We start from the raw sequence: 14,999 nt of genomic DNA on the forward strand, positions 1-14,999 counted from the left end.
TAGCAATGGAAGATTCAGAAATATGTATTCTTTTATTTGTCTGATATTTTCCTTGCATTACAGCATTGATAGCTTCACAAGGAACTGCAATAATTGGATCAGCTATTTCCCCCTCATCCACCTGCTCATGGTTGATCTGCTCTCCAATCTTTCACATGTATAAAAATAGCTAAATATAAAATTCTGAAATTTTCAACGATGCTAACATAGGAATACTTCCAAATAAATAGTCTTCAGCCTGAACTATGCTCTCGAGTGAACGATATGATCCTTTGACCAAGAGCTTCTCGATAATTTCTTCTGCACATCACTCACTTGACTGATTGAATTGTTCCGTTTTGAAAGCATCATTTGCCCACTTAGGGGCCTCAATTGGGCCAGGGCCAAGCGCCCCACCCTGCACCTCCCTGGCCACCTGTAAATCATGGAGGAGGCAGGGTGGGTTGACTGCTGGTGGTGGGTACGTCACCGCTGGCATGCCGCCCTAATTTACGGGTCCACCCACCTGTTTTCCTGAGCGTCGGTGTCCCATAAAGTTCAGCCCATAATCAAGGCTGACACTGCACTGCATCACATAGGGAGTGTTCCACCGTCTTAGGTGCTGTTGCCCACTTTAACGATTCCATGGCACCATTTTGAAGAAGAGGAGGGGAGTTATCTCCAGTGGCGGGCCATTGTTAATGCCCTCAGCCAACATCATGATAACATTATCTGGTCATTATCAAATTGCTGTTCGTGGGAGCTTGTGAGTGGAAATTGGCTGATGTGTTTCCCATTGTGTAACAGTGACTGCATTTCCAAAGCACTTAATTGGCTGTAAAGCACTTTGGGATGTCTTGAGGCCATGAAAGGCTCTATATATAAGTGCAAGTCTGTCTTCTTAATGTGCTTTCTAGTGCCTCAGCAGCAGAATAAGTCCATAATTCCATTCTAATTAGTTAGAACAGCTCATTCATCAAAGGTCCATCTGTCTATCAGGTCAACCTGACTCTGACTCATATATAGATTCACTTTCCCACTCACGTTCTGATGCCCAGTACACAACAATCTGCCCATTGCTGGATTTGCTCCCCAGGGAGGTGATGCTAAGTATACACAGACGACAACTCCATTTAGATCAATAAGATTGGGATTGAACCTGATATCTTGTGTAAGCAGAGTAATTGACAGGTCCAGGGAGGAAATCAAAACAACCTTTCTACGGTCATTAATCACAATCAGATTAATCATATTGTCCTGCAGCGATTCCGTGTGGTTAGTGCGTGTGCCAAGTCATTAACTGGCAAATAGGTCTGCAAATGGGTCTTTGTATTTAACACTCTAACTGGGGCACTGCAACAGTGTTAGCGCCAGGCAACTGTTGTAATTGAATAATGAACCCAACTCTTAAGCATTCACAACTCATCTCTGAATTTATTCTTTATGTGACCCCACACCTACATTTTATTTTCTTCCCCGGGAAATGCATTGTTGCCTCAAACAATAAGCACCAGGTTGTGAAATGTGCCCCATGGCTATCGCAGCCATTAGTCAGGGGCACAAAGATTGAAGTGGGGCAGATTCATTCGGTTTTCCAATAGGGAATTAGGGAGGAACTTGTTTACCCAGAGAGTGTTGAGAATGTGGAACTTGCTGCCACAAAGTGTAATGGAGGTGAATGGTATGGACCCATTTAATGGGATAAAGAGAAGAGGGAGAATGGAACAGAAGGATATGCTGATAAGGTCAGATGAAGAGGGATGGGAGGAGGTTCATGTGGCGCGTAAACATCTGGCACAGATCAGTCGGGTTAAATGACCCGGTTCTGTGCTCGAAACTCTTCCTGAGGGGAAGTGCTGACCATCTATTTGGTAAACGGCTGTTAGTACACATCAGTCGAGAATTATTATTATTTTTTAAAAAAATTTAGAGTACCCAATCATTTTTTCCAATTAAGGGGCAATTTAGCATGGCCAATCCACCTACGCTGCACATCTTTGGGTTGTGGGGGCGAAACCCACGCAAACACGGGGAGAATGTGCAAACTCCACACGGACAGTGACCCAGAGCCGGGATTCGTACCTGGGACCTCGGCGCCGTGGGGCAACAGGGCTAACCCACTGCGCCACCGTGCTGCCCTCAGTCGAGAATTATGGAAACAAATTTAGATTGTACCGAGTCAGAAGTGTCAGCCCAGCAGTAAACACTATACAATAACAACTTGCATTTGTATAGTGTAGTAAAATGCTGGGATCCTAGAGGTGGCACTTAGGGCTTTGCACTCGTCTGGGTGGGATCAGCTAACTCAGCACTGAGTGAACGTGGGAATCTAATGATCTGAAGAGATTACACTTGACAAACTGGAACATTTTAAGCTGCCAGATTCTGTGCATAGAGGCTGTGTGAGATCAAGAAGACTGTGGACAAATCTGTCGTTGGCAGTTCCCAACTTTTTCTTTGCATGTTGCGAGTTTTGTATGTTGCACCTCCTTCTAGAGGCCAGCAAGTAACTCAAAACCTATACTGGGATTGGTTGCAGTGTGGGTGGTGATCTGGTGGAGGGAGTCAGTAGAGTGGGAAAGGCAGCATGTACAAGAAGTGAGGTCACCCCTGCGTTTCTTGAAATGTTCATAAAAAGCTTAAAGGCCACACACTTCCTCACAGGGAAAAAGGAGAGGGAATTGTGATCTTGTATGATCTTTTATTTTTACGTAACATAGCATGAACAACTAATTAATAAACGCAAAGAAATCTCAGCCCATGGAGCGTCTTGCAAGTCTGTTCTTAAGTCCACGTTGTCTGTAAAAGCCTGCAGCAGGATGCTCTGCCCCTCCCTGCCGCGCCACTTTTCAGCCTCACCCTGCCGGTGGGATAATCCGTTACGCCGGCCGGTCAATGTGGGGCAGCCCCCCCGCCGTCAGGAAACCCTCTGGATCCCGGAAAAACGGAGCTTCCCGCCAGAGGAGAATCCCACCCCTGCCCTATTATGGAGGGAAGTGAATGGCAGATTACAAGGTTACGGTGCAGGCATGATGGGCTGAATGGCCTTCTTCTGCACCTTAACTGTGTGAAGTTCAATGGGTCATTCTTGCACACCTTCTCAAGGGCAATTAGGGATGGACAATAAATGCTGGCATAGCCAGCGACGCCCACATCCCGTGAAAGAATAAAAAGAACTTTAATTGGACAAATACAGAGTGGCCTTAGTAGGGGGTTGGCTACCAGCATCAGCATCAAGAATGATGACAAATGTATCGACTGTAAAAAGGGAGAAAAAGAGTGTCCTGTCGTTTACATTAATGGAAAGAGGAATGGTAGGGGAGGTCTTAAAGAGCTAGAGGGATTTGTTTTTCAGATGTTAGTGTTCAATTTTTTGCCGAATTCTCTTGGCAATAAAGTACAGGCCATTCAGCCCACCCAGCTGACCTTGCATTGAAACCGACAGTATCCCATCATTGCGTTAAACTGCCTTCTGAATTACTTTTAAGTTTCTGCTACACTGCCATGAAAACCACTCCAGCGTTTAATCACTCTGTGTTTGAGGACACGCTTCCGAATATCAGTCCTGAACTTTCCTTTTAGCAAGCTTCTATCTCCTTGCCTTTCAGGATTTAACTCAAAATAACCCTCCAGAGGAATATTTTCCATTGCCACTTATATACTTCGGTAACATCTTAGTCCAACGATGTGCAGGTAAGGTAGTTTGGCCATGCTAAATTGTCCCTTAGTGCCCAATGGTTAGGTGGGGTTACAGGTATAGGGCGAGGAAGTGGGCCTAGGTAGGGTGCTCTTTCAGAGGGTCGGTAAAAACTTGATGGGCCAAGTGGCTTCCTTCTGCACTGTAGGGATTCTATGATCTCCTTTCATTTGTCTCCTGACCAGGCTGCAAACCCCAAGCTTTTCCTCTGAACTCAGTTTTTTAACATAAGGGACCAGCCATTGATATCTGTCTTTCCACCATTTCCAGGGTTCTAACCTTTCCCATGTGTTTTGATGATCAGAACTCAATGTCAAGGTGCGGCCTGTGCAGGACACTATAATGATTCGGCATGACTGCCTCAGGCTTGTAGTTCACTATTCTGTTTGTTTTATTGACAACCGCTTTGCAATCTTCTGATAAGATAGCAATTAACACCAAAATCAATGACAAGACATTCCTAAATTAGTCCCAGCTCTCCTCTTTTCACCCCTTAGCTATTTTAAAGTTATTTATGTCTTTTTTGTCCCTTCCATTGTTTTGAAATGGATCTGCGTCAATTTTTTTATTCATTCGTGGGATGTGGGCTTCATTTCCTGCATTTGTTGCCCATCGCTAATTGCCCACGAGAAGGTGGTGGTGAGCTGCTTCCTTGAACCGCTGTAGTTGCTGAGGTGTAGGTATACCCACAGTGCTGTCACGGAGGGAATTCTAGAATCCTGACGCCATGACAGTGAAGGATCGGCAATATATTTTCAAGTCAGGATGGTGAGTGACTTGTCGAGGAATTTCCAGGTGATGGGGTTTCCAGGTATCCGCTGCCCTTGTTGTTCTATGTGAGATCACCACCCACCAGGTACGCGGTACACACTCGTGCGACTCGGCCAATGTTGTCTACTTCATACGCTGCAGGAAAGGATGTCCCGAAGTGTGGTACATTGGCGAGACCATGCAGACGCTGCGACAATGGATGAACGCTCATCGCACGACAATCGCCAGGCAGGAATGTTCCCTTCCAGTCGGGGAACACTTCAGAATTCAAGGGCATTCAGCCTCTGATCTTCCGGTAAACGTTATCCAACGCGGCCTTCAGGATGCGTAACAGGGCAGAATCAGCGAGCAGAAACGTATAACCAGGTTCCGCACACAAGTACGGCCTCAACTGGGACCTTGGATTCATGTTGCATTACATTCGTCCCCCCACCATCTGGCCTGGGCTTGCAAAAACCTACCAACTGTCCTGGCTTGAGGCAATTCACACCTCTTTAACCTGTGATTATCCCTCGCTCCAGTTTCTCAGTCTGGACCTGTAAAGACTTAATTACCTGCAAAGACTCCGATTCAAAGTATTGTCTTGCATCTTTGACTTTGTCTATATATATGTTTCTGGAACCCACCTCTTCATTCACCTGAGGAAGGAGATGTGCTCCAAAAGCAAGTGATTTGAAACAAACCTGTTGGGACTTTAACCTGGTGTTGTAAGACTTCTTACCTTGTTCTTCTACGTGGTAGTGGTCATGGGTTTGGAAGTTACTGCTTCAGGAATCTTGGTGAGTTCCTGCAGTGCATCTTGTAGATGATACACACTGTTGCCACTGTTTGTTGGTGGTAGGGGATTAAATGTTTATAAATGGGGTGCCAATCAAGCAGGCTACTTTGTCCTGGATGGTGTCAAGTTTATTGATGTTATTGGAGCTGCACTCATCCAGGCAATTAGAACATAGAACATAGAACAGTACAGCACAGAACAGGCCCTTCGGCCCTCGATGTTGTGCCGAGCAATGATCACCCTACTCAAACCCACGTATCCACCCTATACCCGTAACCCAACAACCCCCCCCTTAACCTTACTTTTAGGACACTACGGGCAATTTAGCATGGCCAATCCACCTAACCCGCACATCTTTGGATTGTGGGAGGAAACCGGAGCACCCGGAGGAAACCCACACACACACGGGGAGGACGTGCAGACTCCGCACAGACAGTGACCCAGCCGGGAACCGAACCTGGGACCCTGGAGCTGTGAAGCATTTATGCTAACCACCATGCTACCGTGCTGCCCCTAATTGGGGGAGTATTCCACCACACTCCTAACTTCTGCTTTGTAGATGGTAGACAGACTTTGGGGAGTCAGGAAATTAGTTATTAGCCACAGGTTCCCTGCTCTTGTAGCCACAGTATTTATATGACTAGCCCAGTTCTATTTCTGGTCAATGGTAACCCCCAGGATGTTGAAAGTGGGGGATTCAGCGGTGGTAACGCCATTGAATGTGAAGGGGTTAGATTCTCTTGTTGGAGATGGTCATTGCCTGGCACTTGTGTGGTGTGAATGTTACTTGCTAATTTTCAGCCCAAGCCTGCATTTTGTCCAGGTATTGCTGCATTTGGACATGGACTGCTTCAGTAGCTGAAGAGTCACGAATGGTGCTTAACATTGCACAATCAGCCAACATCCCCAATTCTGAACTTATGATTGAATATAAATCATCAATGAAGCAGCTGAAGATGACTGCTCCTTGAACAATATCTTGAGGGACTCCTGCAGTGATGTCCTAGAGCTACAATGATTGACCACCAACCACTTTTATGCATATATGACACACTTACAAAGTTTGCTCACTTACAAATTTTGTTTTGATTGAAAAGTTGTTGACTATTTTTCAATCAGACTCAAGTGTCCCACTCGTCTCTCTGAGAACTTTAGTTTTTTTTTATAAATTTAGATTACCCAATTATTTTTTCTATTAAGGGGCAATTTAGTGTGGCCAATCCATCTACTCTGCACATTTTTGGGTTGTGGGGGCGAACCCACGTAGACACGGGGAGAATATGCAAACTCCACACGGACAGTGACCCAGAGCCGGGATCGAACCTGGGACCTCAGCGCCGTGAGGCGGTTGTGCTAACCACAAGGCCACCGTGCTGCCCTCTCTGAGAACTTTAGTGAGCTGTGTTCCATATTTCTGAACGCAGGTTGTTCATGTTCATGGGGGGGGGGGGGCAGTACAGTGGCACAATGGTTAGCACTGCTGCCCACGGAGCTGAGGATCCGGGTTTGAATCCCAGCCCCAGGTCGCTGTCCGTGTGGATTTTGCACATTCTCCCCGTGTCTGTGTAGGTTTCACTCCCACAACCCAAAGATGTGCAGGTTAGGTGGATTGGCCACGCTAAATTGCCCCTTAATTGGAAAAAAAATAATTGGGTACTCTAAATTTTTTTTAAAAGGTGGTGGAGCTGCTCAGACCAGTGATTCAGAAAGTGGAGCAGTGGCTGGAGTCTCAGGGTCTGGCGATACAGATGGGGGAGGAGGCAGTGGGGGAGCATTAGGCACGGATGGCCTTGCTGGCGGTGGAGTTGGGAATGGTGGTGAACAGCCAGAAGAGGCTGAGAGAGAAGTTGGAGGATTTGGAGAATCTCTCCAGGCGATGGAATTTGAGGATAGTCAGGATGCCCGAGGGCATTGTGGGAGCGGAGGCCGCCAAGTATGTGGCAATGATGCTGGTGCAGTTGATGGGGGAGGGTGGATTGGGTGGATTAGGCACACAGGGCACTGAGGAGGAGGCGGCAGGTGGCGGAGCAGCCGAGAGCGATGGTGGTGCAGTTGCACCGTTTCGTGGACAAGGAAAAGATTTTGAAATGGGTGAGGCAGACCAGGAGGTGCACCTGGGAAGCGAGAGCGCTGTGGGTCTACCTAGACCTGAGGCAAAGAGGAGAGCTGCTTTCAACCTGGTAACGGCTGCCCTCTTCAAGAAGGGATTGAAGTTTGGAGTTTTGCACCCTGCCCGCTTGTGGGCGACTCATCAGAAGCAGGAGTTTTATTTTGACTCGTCAGAGGAGGCGATAGAATTTATTGGGGACCATGGACTGGGAGGAATGTGAGGACACTGAAATTTGGAGAGGAGCTTTGTGTTTATGGTAGAACGTTTGGGGTGGATAGTTCGGGGTGAGTTTTGATGGGGAGAGGCGATGGTGAATGTGCCTTTTGTTCTCCTCTGTTGTTGGTGGCTGGGCGGAGGGGGATGGGGAGGTTAGAGGCAGGGGCCACCATACTAACTGGGCGGGCTAGTTACTGGAAGTGGGGGCAGTGTGTTTTCAGGAGGAAGGCATGGGGGGAGAATGGGGTTGGTTCTTTGTTTGAGAGGGGTGGGGTGAGGGCTGCGGACATGGGATGGGGTGGCGCAGTTGGGAAGGGAGCGATGGCGTGGACATCCGAGGTCGGGCACGCGACACAGATCGGGGCTGGCCCAAGAAGGGGTATGGCTGATCAGCAGGGGAGAGGGGTGGGGAGCCTCCCGACCAAGCTGGTCACGTGGAATGTGCGAGGGTTGACTGGACCAGTTAAACGGTCGGGTGTGTTCACGCATCTGAGGAGTTTGAAGGCGGACGTGGTATTTTTACAGTTGACGCACCTGAAGTTGGGGGTTCAGACAAAGCTGAGGAGGGGCTCAATGTGGCAGGTGTTCCACTCGGGGCTGAATATGAAGACGAGGGGAGTGGCGGTATTGATCAATAAGAGGATGGCGTTTGAGATGGGGAGCATTGTCCCCGATCCTGGAGGGGGGGGTGGGATGTGGTGGTTAGTGGGAAGCTGGGATGCCAGTAGTCCTGGTTAACGTTTATGCCCTGAATTGGGATGTGGATTTTGTGAGGCGGGTGTTGGGGTGGATTCCGGATTTAGATACGCACTGGTTAATTAAGGGGCAGGTTTCAATGCAGTCCTGGACCCGAGCCTGGACTGGTTGAGCCCAAAGTCATTGAGTGGATCGGCAGTGGCTAGGGTACTGCGGGGGTTCATGGAGCTCATGGGGGGGGAGGGGTGGGGCGGACCTGTGGAGGTTTGGGAGGCCGAGGGCATAGGAATTTTCTTACTTCTCCCACGTGCAGCTGGTGTATTCCCGCATCGACTTTTTTGTAATGAACAAGGCACTGATGGCGGGGGTGTTTGACTCTGACCTACGGGTGGTACAGGGCCTGCCCAAAGGCTGCAGCGGAGGCTCGATGTGGTGCTGTTGTTGGATGAGGGGGTGAATGAGTGGGTGAGGGCTGCCCCAAAGGGCTACGTGGAGGTGAATGATCCGGGGAGGCCATAGCCGCCACACTGTGGACGGCACTTCAGGCTGTAGTTAGGGGATGCATAGGGAGAGGGTGGAGGGGAGGACAAGGCAAGGCTGGTCAATGAAATTTTGAGGGTGGATAGGAGATGGTGCTGGAGGAGGAGTTGTTGAATGAGAGATGGAGGCTCCAGATGGAGCTTGGGTTAGTGTTTACGGAGAAGACGGTGGGGCAGTTGCTGAGGGCCAGGGAGGCAGTTTACAAGTAAGGGGAGAAGGTGAGTAGAACGCTGACCCATCAGTTGAGAAAGCAGGCAGTGGCAAGGGAGATCGGCAGAGTATGGGGCGAGGGACGTAAGTTGGGGTTGGGAACGGATGGTGGCGGCATCGTGTCGGGGAATGAGTTTGAGGACTTTGATATTCGCGCCTTTACCACTCTCTCTGGCCAAGTACTCCGTTAGCCCAGTGGTGTCGGCTTTGAGGGTATGGGGGCAGTATAGGCAGCACTGGGGGTCAGAGGGTGTGTTGTTGTGGGTGCCTGTTTGTGATGACCTTAGGTTTGTGCCAGCGAGATTGGTTGCGTGGTTCCGGGGGCAGTGGCAGATGGGGATTGAGTACTTCAGGGACTTGTTTATGGGGGCCAATTTGATGGGCTGGAGGAGTTGGAGGAATTATATAAGTTTCTCAAGGGGAATAGTTTTAGGTACCTGCAGGTTCTGGATTTTGTGAGGAGGGAAGTGCCGGCCTTCCCAGGGTTGCCGCCTCCGGTGCTGCAAAATAAGCTTCTGTCGGAGGGCAAAATAGGGGAGGGGAAGATGTTGGATATTCAAAAGGAACTGATGGAGAGGGAGGGCGCTCTGATGGAGGAGATTAAGTGCAAAAGGCAGGAGGAGCTGGGAGAGGAGGTGGGGGCTGGGACTTGGGCTGAGGTCTTGCGAAGGGTGAATGAGTATTCATCACGTGTGAGGTTAAGCCTCATCCAGTTTAAAGTGGTGCATAGGGCCCACATGACGGTGGCGAGGATGAGCAGGCTTTGGCCTTTGCCGATGTATTAGCCTTTGCCTTCCTGATAGCCTGGAGATGGATTTTGTTAGTTTGGCGGGACTCGGAGCCGCTGAAGGCAGGGGTATGGGTGAGTGACCTGGTAGAATTCCTGAGGTTGAAGATCAAGTTCGCTCTGCGGAGGTCGGTAGAGAGGTTCACCCGGTGATGGAAACCGTTCACTGATTTTTTTCATGGAGGATTGAGGGGTCAGCAAAGGCAGGGGGGCTGGTAAGGGAGTTAAAATGGGGAAGGCATGGGGGTCGGTATCGGGGGGGAGGGCTGAAGGGTTGGGGCTGTTCGTTGGTTGATGTGATGTTCTTCTGACGTTCGTTGGTTGTTCTTTTGACAATTTGTACATTTATATTTTTGTTGAAACGCCTTGACTAAAAATATATATTTTTAAAATTACTTTTTTGAATCTCTGTGAGATACAGATTTCTGTGCCTGAACACCCAAGCCTTTTGTTGCTCCCTTGTTTCTGATCTCTGGCCATTCAGAAAATGCTCCAACCGTCTCTTGAATTCAAAGAGCCTCATAGTTTCCCATATTGAACACTCTCCAATTTCTGTAGTGCAAGAAACACGGTTAACTCTTTGAGTCTGTACGAATCTTTTTCAATACTTTCAGATTTTCAGTTTCTGCAGTATTTTGCTTTTATTCATCACTTGTCACATTCCTCCAATTTGTACAGATTCCTTTATCCTAACTCCTACTTCCCAACCAATTACTAAGCCATGTCACAAGGCTACCTCAAATTCCAACTTTTCTCATGTTTTCTAATAAACTGTTGTGTGGAACATGATCATATGTCGTCTGGAAGTCCATATAGATGTCAAGCACAGACATTCCCCATCCACATTGTTAGTGACCGCCTCAAAATATTTAGTCAGACGTGATCAACTCAGTCACTCTTCCTAATAATAGATTCTAGTAACTCCAGCTTCCTGATCAAGCAACATCTTGAATTTAAAATTCTCATTCTTGTTTTCAAATCCCTTGAAGCCTTGCCCCACTCTATCTCTCTAATCTCCTCCAACCTCACAACCCTCATGATATCTGCGCGCCTCTAATTTTGGCTTCTTGTGCATCCTAAATCATAAGTGCTCCATCATTGGTCTTCAGTTCCCTTGGAAACAAGTTCTGGAATTCCCTCCTATCCTCTCCCACCTCTTCCTCACTTTCCTTTGGACATTCCCTGACTTTAAAGGCACTATATAAATATGTATTGTTATTCCCCATAACTCACAGGGTCTGTCCTTTCCTGGTTTCTCCCTCCTTCATTAAATACATTTGTTGTTTCACATAGAAGTGCGGCTAATGATGGTGACACATGACTGCTGCTGGCTACACAGTCCTCATATAAAAAAGCTCTCAGAACACACAGAAACATCTAGATTTCTTTATTAGACCAATCTATCAAAACTTTTGAAAAACTCTAATTTTAGGGCATTACCATCTGACCATATTTGCACCCTTTTATACGCACTTTAGCCAAAAGTGCAATTCTCAATTATCACCTATTAGCTACATATTCATGAATATCTCTATCATCCAAATCTGTTGGTGTTAGATCAAATATGACCATATTTGGTCATTCACCTGAGGAAGGAGCAGTGCTCCGAAAGCTAGTGTTTGAAACAAACATGTTGGACTTTAACCTGGTGTTGTAAGACTTCTTACTAATATTTTTAAAAGACAGCATATATTAAGTTCTGGTGTTCTATGATATCAGACAAACCCATTAAAATCGTATTGTTAGATCATGCCTTGTGACAAGCGTTGTTTAAAAGGCTTGTGTACATTGTACATGCATTGTTTGCAGATCCATGATTAATATAAAACTCTCTAAGGTATAAATTATGGAGATCTTGTGGTGCAGTGCGTAGCATCGCTGACTCTGAGCCAGAAACTCTGGGTTCGAGTCCCACCCCAGATCTTGTTAGAAAAGGAAGGTGCGTTCGTAAGGTGGCCAAAAAGGTTGAGTATCAACCTGCAAAATTGCTTCCAGTGGTAGGTGGGAATAGTGGGAGAGACTCCTGGTCAGCCATGCTTGAGGAATGCCGCCCCTCAAGCTAAAAGCCTCTAACGATAGGCTAGCAATCTGTTCCAGGAAAATATTCACTAAGGGAACAGGCCTCGTCATCACTAGGTGCAGCAAGTAAGACAATAACAAAGTAGAAATCATGCAAAATAACAGGGTTCCTCATTGATTGTCACCTTTTATACGCACTTTAGCCATAAGTGCAATTCTCAATTATCACCTATTAGTTACATATTCATGAGTATCTCTATCATCCAAATCTGTTGGTGTTAGATCAGTGTCATTGATCTGTAGGCTAACATCCAAATGGATGTGACATAAAGGATCCAAACAGGACAAAAAGGATAGCCTGTCGATAAAGCTGACTTCAGAATTGATTCTCCAACACTAGGAAGCTGAAGAAATTTCACATATATTTACACCTGAAGCTGTTCACACCTATGAAAAGATCAACAGCTTCTTTCCCCTTTAGCTCCTTGAGTTGAACTTCTAATTGAGAGTCGGAAAGGCTCCCTAATAGCATAGTGGGCTAAACAGCTGGCTTGTAATGCAGCACAAGGCCAGAAGCGCGGGTTCGATTCCCGTACCAGCCTCCCCGAATAGGTGCCGGAATGTGGCGACTAGGGGCTTTTCACAGTAACTTCATTGACGCCTACTTGTGACAATAAGCGATTATTATTATTAATATCATCATCTCAGATTTAATTGCACTTGCCTCCATTTGTGTGTAAAATGGTTGCTGTGCTTGCTTCTGCTGCAACAATTTATAAGTAATACTTTGGCTATGAAGCAGTTGGGGATGTCCTGCGGCACAACATGAGGTATATATAAGCAGACTCTTGGACGTAGCAAAAGTTATACTGAGAACATCAAAAGAGCCGAATAAGTGAGTTGTCAATGTTTGTCATTTTTCAGCCACTTTGTTGCATCACCAAGACTCAAACAATCCATTGTTTAGCTGCCATTTCCCACTGCAAATCAGGGAATTCTACTGCCTTCAGACCACTCAACAGTTTGTGTTTTAAATCCTCGACTCCTGAAACCCCAATCAACAGAAGTAACTGCTTCCTATCTCCCTGCCCAACTCACAGAGCTGGTTTACCATCACTGACCTCTATACAACTCTCTTCTGTGATTGGGAAGACTTGGGGAAAATTGCATCTCACCTGCAGAAACACAATTCTGAGAACGGGTCACAACTTTCCAACTCAGCTTTCCCAGGCACTGCAGACACGGGCTGGATTTTCAGTTTGGGAGACTAAGTGATGACGTCAGCGGAGCATGTGTGGGCTTTTACGACTGATAAATCGGCGTGAAACCCTCACCGATTGCGGTACCGGTGAGGGGTTAGCACCGGCGCCGAGTGAAACCCCCGCCGACCGTGCCGGAAACGGCTGGAGAATGGCCGGGTCCCGGGCCGCGCTTGCACACAGTTTATAACCTGCACCGGTCACACCCTACAACGTGGCGCCAGCCATGCGCGAACCCAACCCACAAACTGCGACCCCACAGCCCACCCCCCGGCCACTCCCCACCAGTCCCCCAGCCCTAGCAGAAGAGCCTCTCTGGAGAGCGGCACAGATCCTGGCTGAGTGTGGCGGCGCTGGACACAGTCAGCAGCCGGCACGCCGGCTTCCCGCACGCTGAAGCCCACCGTGGCCCGCGCTATCGAGAACTGGGCCATCGGGGGCAGAGCATCGCGGGTGGGCTGGCTGATGATGCGTCAACAGCGTTGAAATGGCGCGCAGCGCACGGCACGATAACGCTGCTTTGGAGGGGGCGGAGCATGGCAGACCGGTGTCAAACCGCCGCTGGCCCCGATTCCAGCGTCGGAATCCAATCTCCGCCTGATTGCCGATCAGGCATCGGGCTGCGGAGAATCCAACCCATGATTCTGAAATGATTCCATTGTCTGCAGGGTCAAGGGAGAGAGTCAAGGAGATGGTATGGGGGAGTGTGGGGGAGAATGGAGTGAGGGGTACGGTGGAAGCGAGGAGGAGGGTGCAGTGAGGGGGAGTGGGGAGTTTGGGAGAGGATGGGGAGTGTGGGGGAGAATGGAGTGGGGGGTACGGTGGAAGCGAGGAGGAGGGTGCAATGAGGGGGAGTGGGGAGTTTGGGGAGGGTGGGAGTGAGGAAATGGAGTGAGGGTGGAATGAGAGCATTATGGAGTGAGGGGAGGTGGGAGTGAGGGTCATGTATGGGGGAGGATGGGAGTGATGAAGAGTGTGGGAATGAGTAGAGGGTGGTATTAATGGGTAGTGTAGGACTGAGGAGGAGGGTGGGAGTGACATGAGGATGGGAATGGGGAGGATGGTGGGAGTGGGGAGGAGGGTGGGAGTGGGGAGGAAGGTGGGAGTGAGAGGGAGGGTGGGAGCATTGTGGAAGGTGGGAGCAAAGTGACAGTAGACTGAGGGAAGGAAGGTGGGAATGAGGGGGAGGGTGGGAACGTTGGTGCGGGGAGGTGGGAGTCGGCAGGAAGGTGGGAATGAGGGGGTGGGTGGGAACGTTGGTGTGGGGAGGTGGGAGTCGGCAGGAAGGTGGGAATGAGGGGGTGGGTGGGAACGTTTGTGCGGGGAGGTGGGAGTCGGCAGGAAGGTGGGAATGAGGGGGTGGGTGGGAACGTTGGTGTGGGGAGGTGGGAGTCGGCAGGAAGGTGGGAATGAGGGGGTGGGTGGGAACGTTGGTGTGGGGAGGTGGGAGTCGGCAGGAAGGTGGGAATGAGGGGGTGGGTGGGAACGTTGGTGTGGGGAGGTGGGAGTCGGCAGGAGTTAGTGATATTGAAGACCTTTCAGGCTAGCAGCTATCATGTCCTTTGATTACACAATGCACTTCAGCAATGTTAAAATAGTCTGCTTTGCAAACTGGACATCCTCATTAACAGAGCTGTTTGTGGACTATAAAAGGCTCATTCCTCTCCTTCTGTAACCTTGGCAAATCCAGTCTACTCATTAATGAGGCTTAAGTGAAGCACCACAAAATATAATTCATTCATCCTCCTGTATTGAAGTTTCAATACTTCTCTGGTTTTAATTGCTCATTAAAAAAGCTAAGATCTTTAAATCAAATGCTTTTTAATTGGGCTCCGATAAAGAATACTGCTCGCACGAACAAAGATAGCATGGGAAATATGATTTTTCCGTAACTGACCAAGAACATTTAACATAATAAAGAGCTTTCGACCTTTGAC

The 14,999-nt window shown here is 48.4% G+C and overlaps 1 protein-coding gene across 3 annotated transcripts in view; it reads right to left on the reverse strand.

Moving 5' to 3' along the window:
* Nucleotides 1-14,999, reverse strand: part of cpne2 (copine II) — a 360,136-nt gene that overhangs the window by 49,590 nt on the left and 295,547 nt on the right. The window lies entirely within an intron of this gene.

This window comes from Scyliorhinus canicula, chromosome 9 (genome assembly GCF_902713615.1).
Source record: "Scyliorhinus canicula chromosome 9, sScyCan1.1, whole genome shotgun sequence".
Taxonomy (NCBI): Eukaryota; Metazoa; Chordata; class Chondrichthyes; order Carcharhiniformes; family Scyliorhinidae; genus Scyliorhinus; species Scyliorhinus canicula.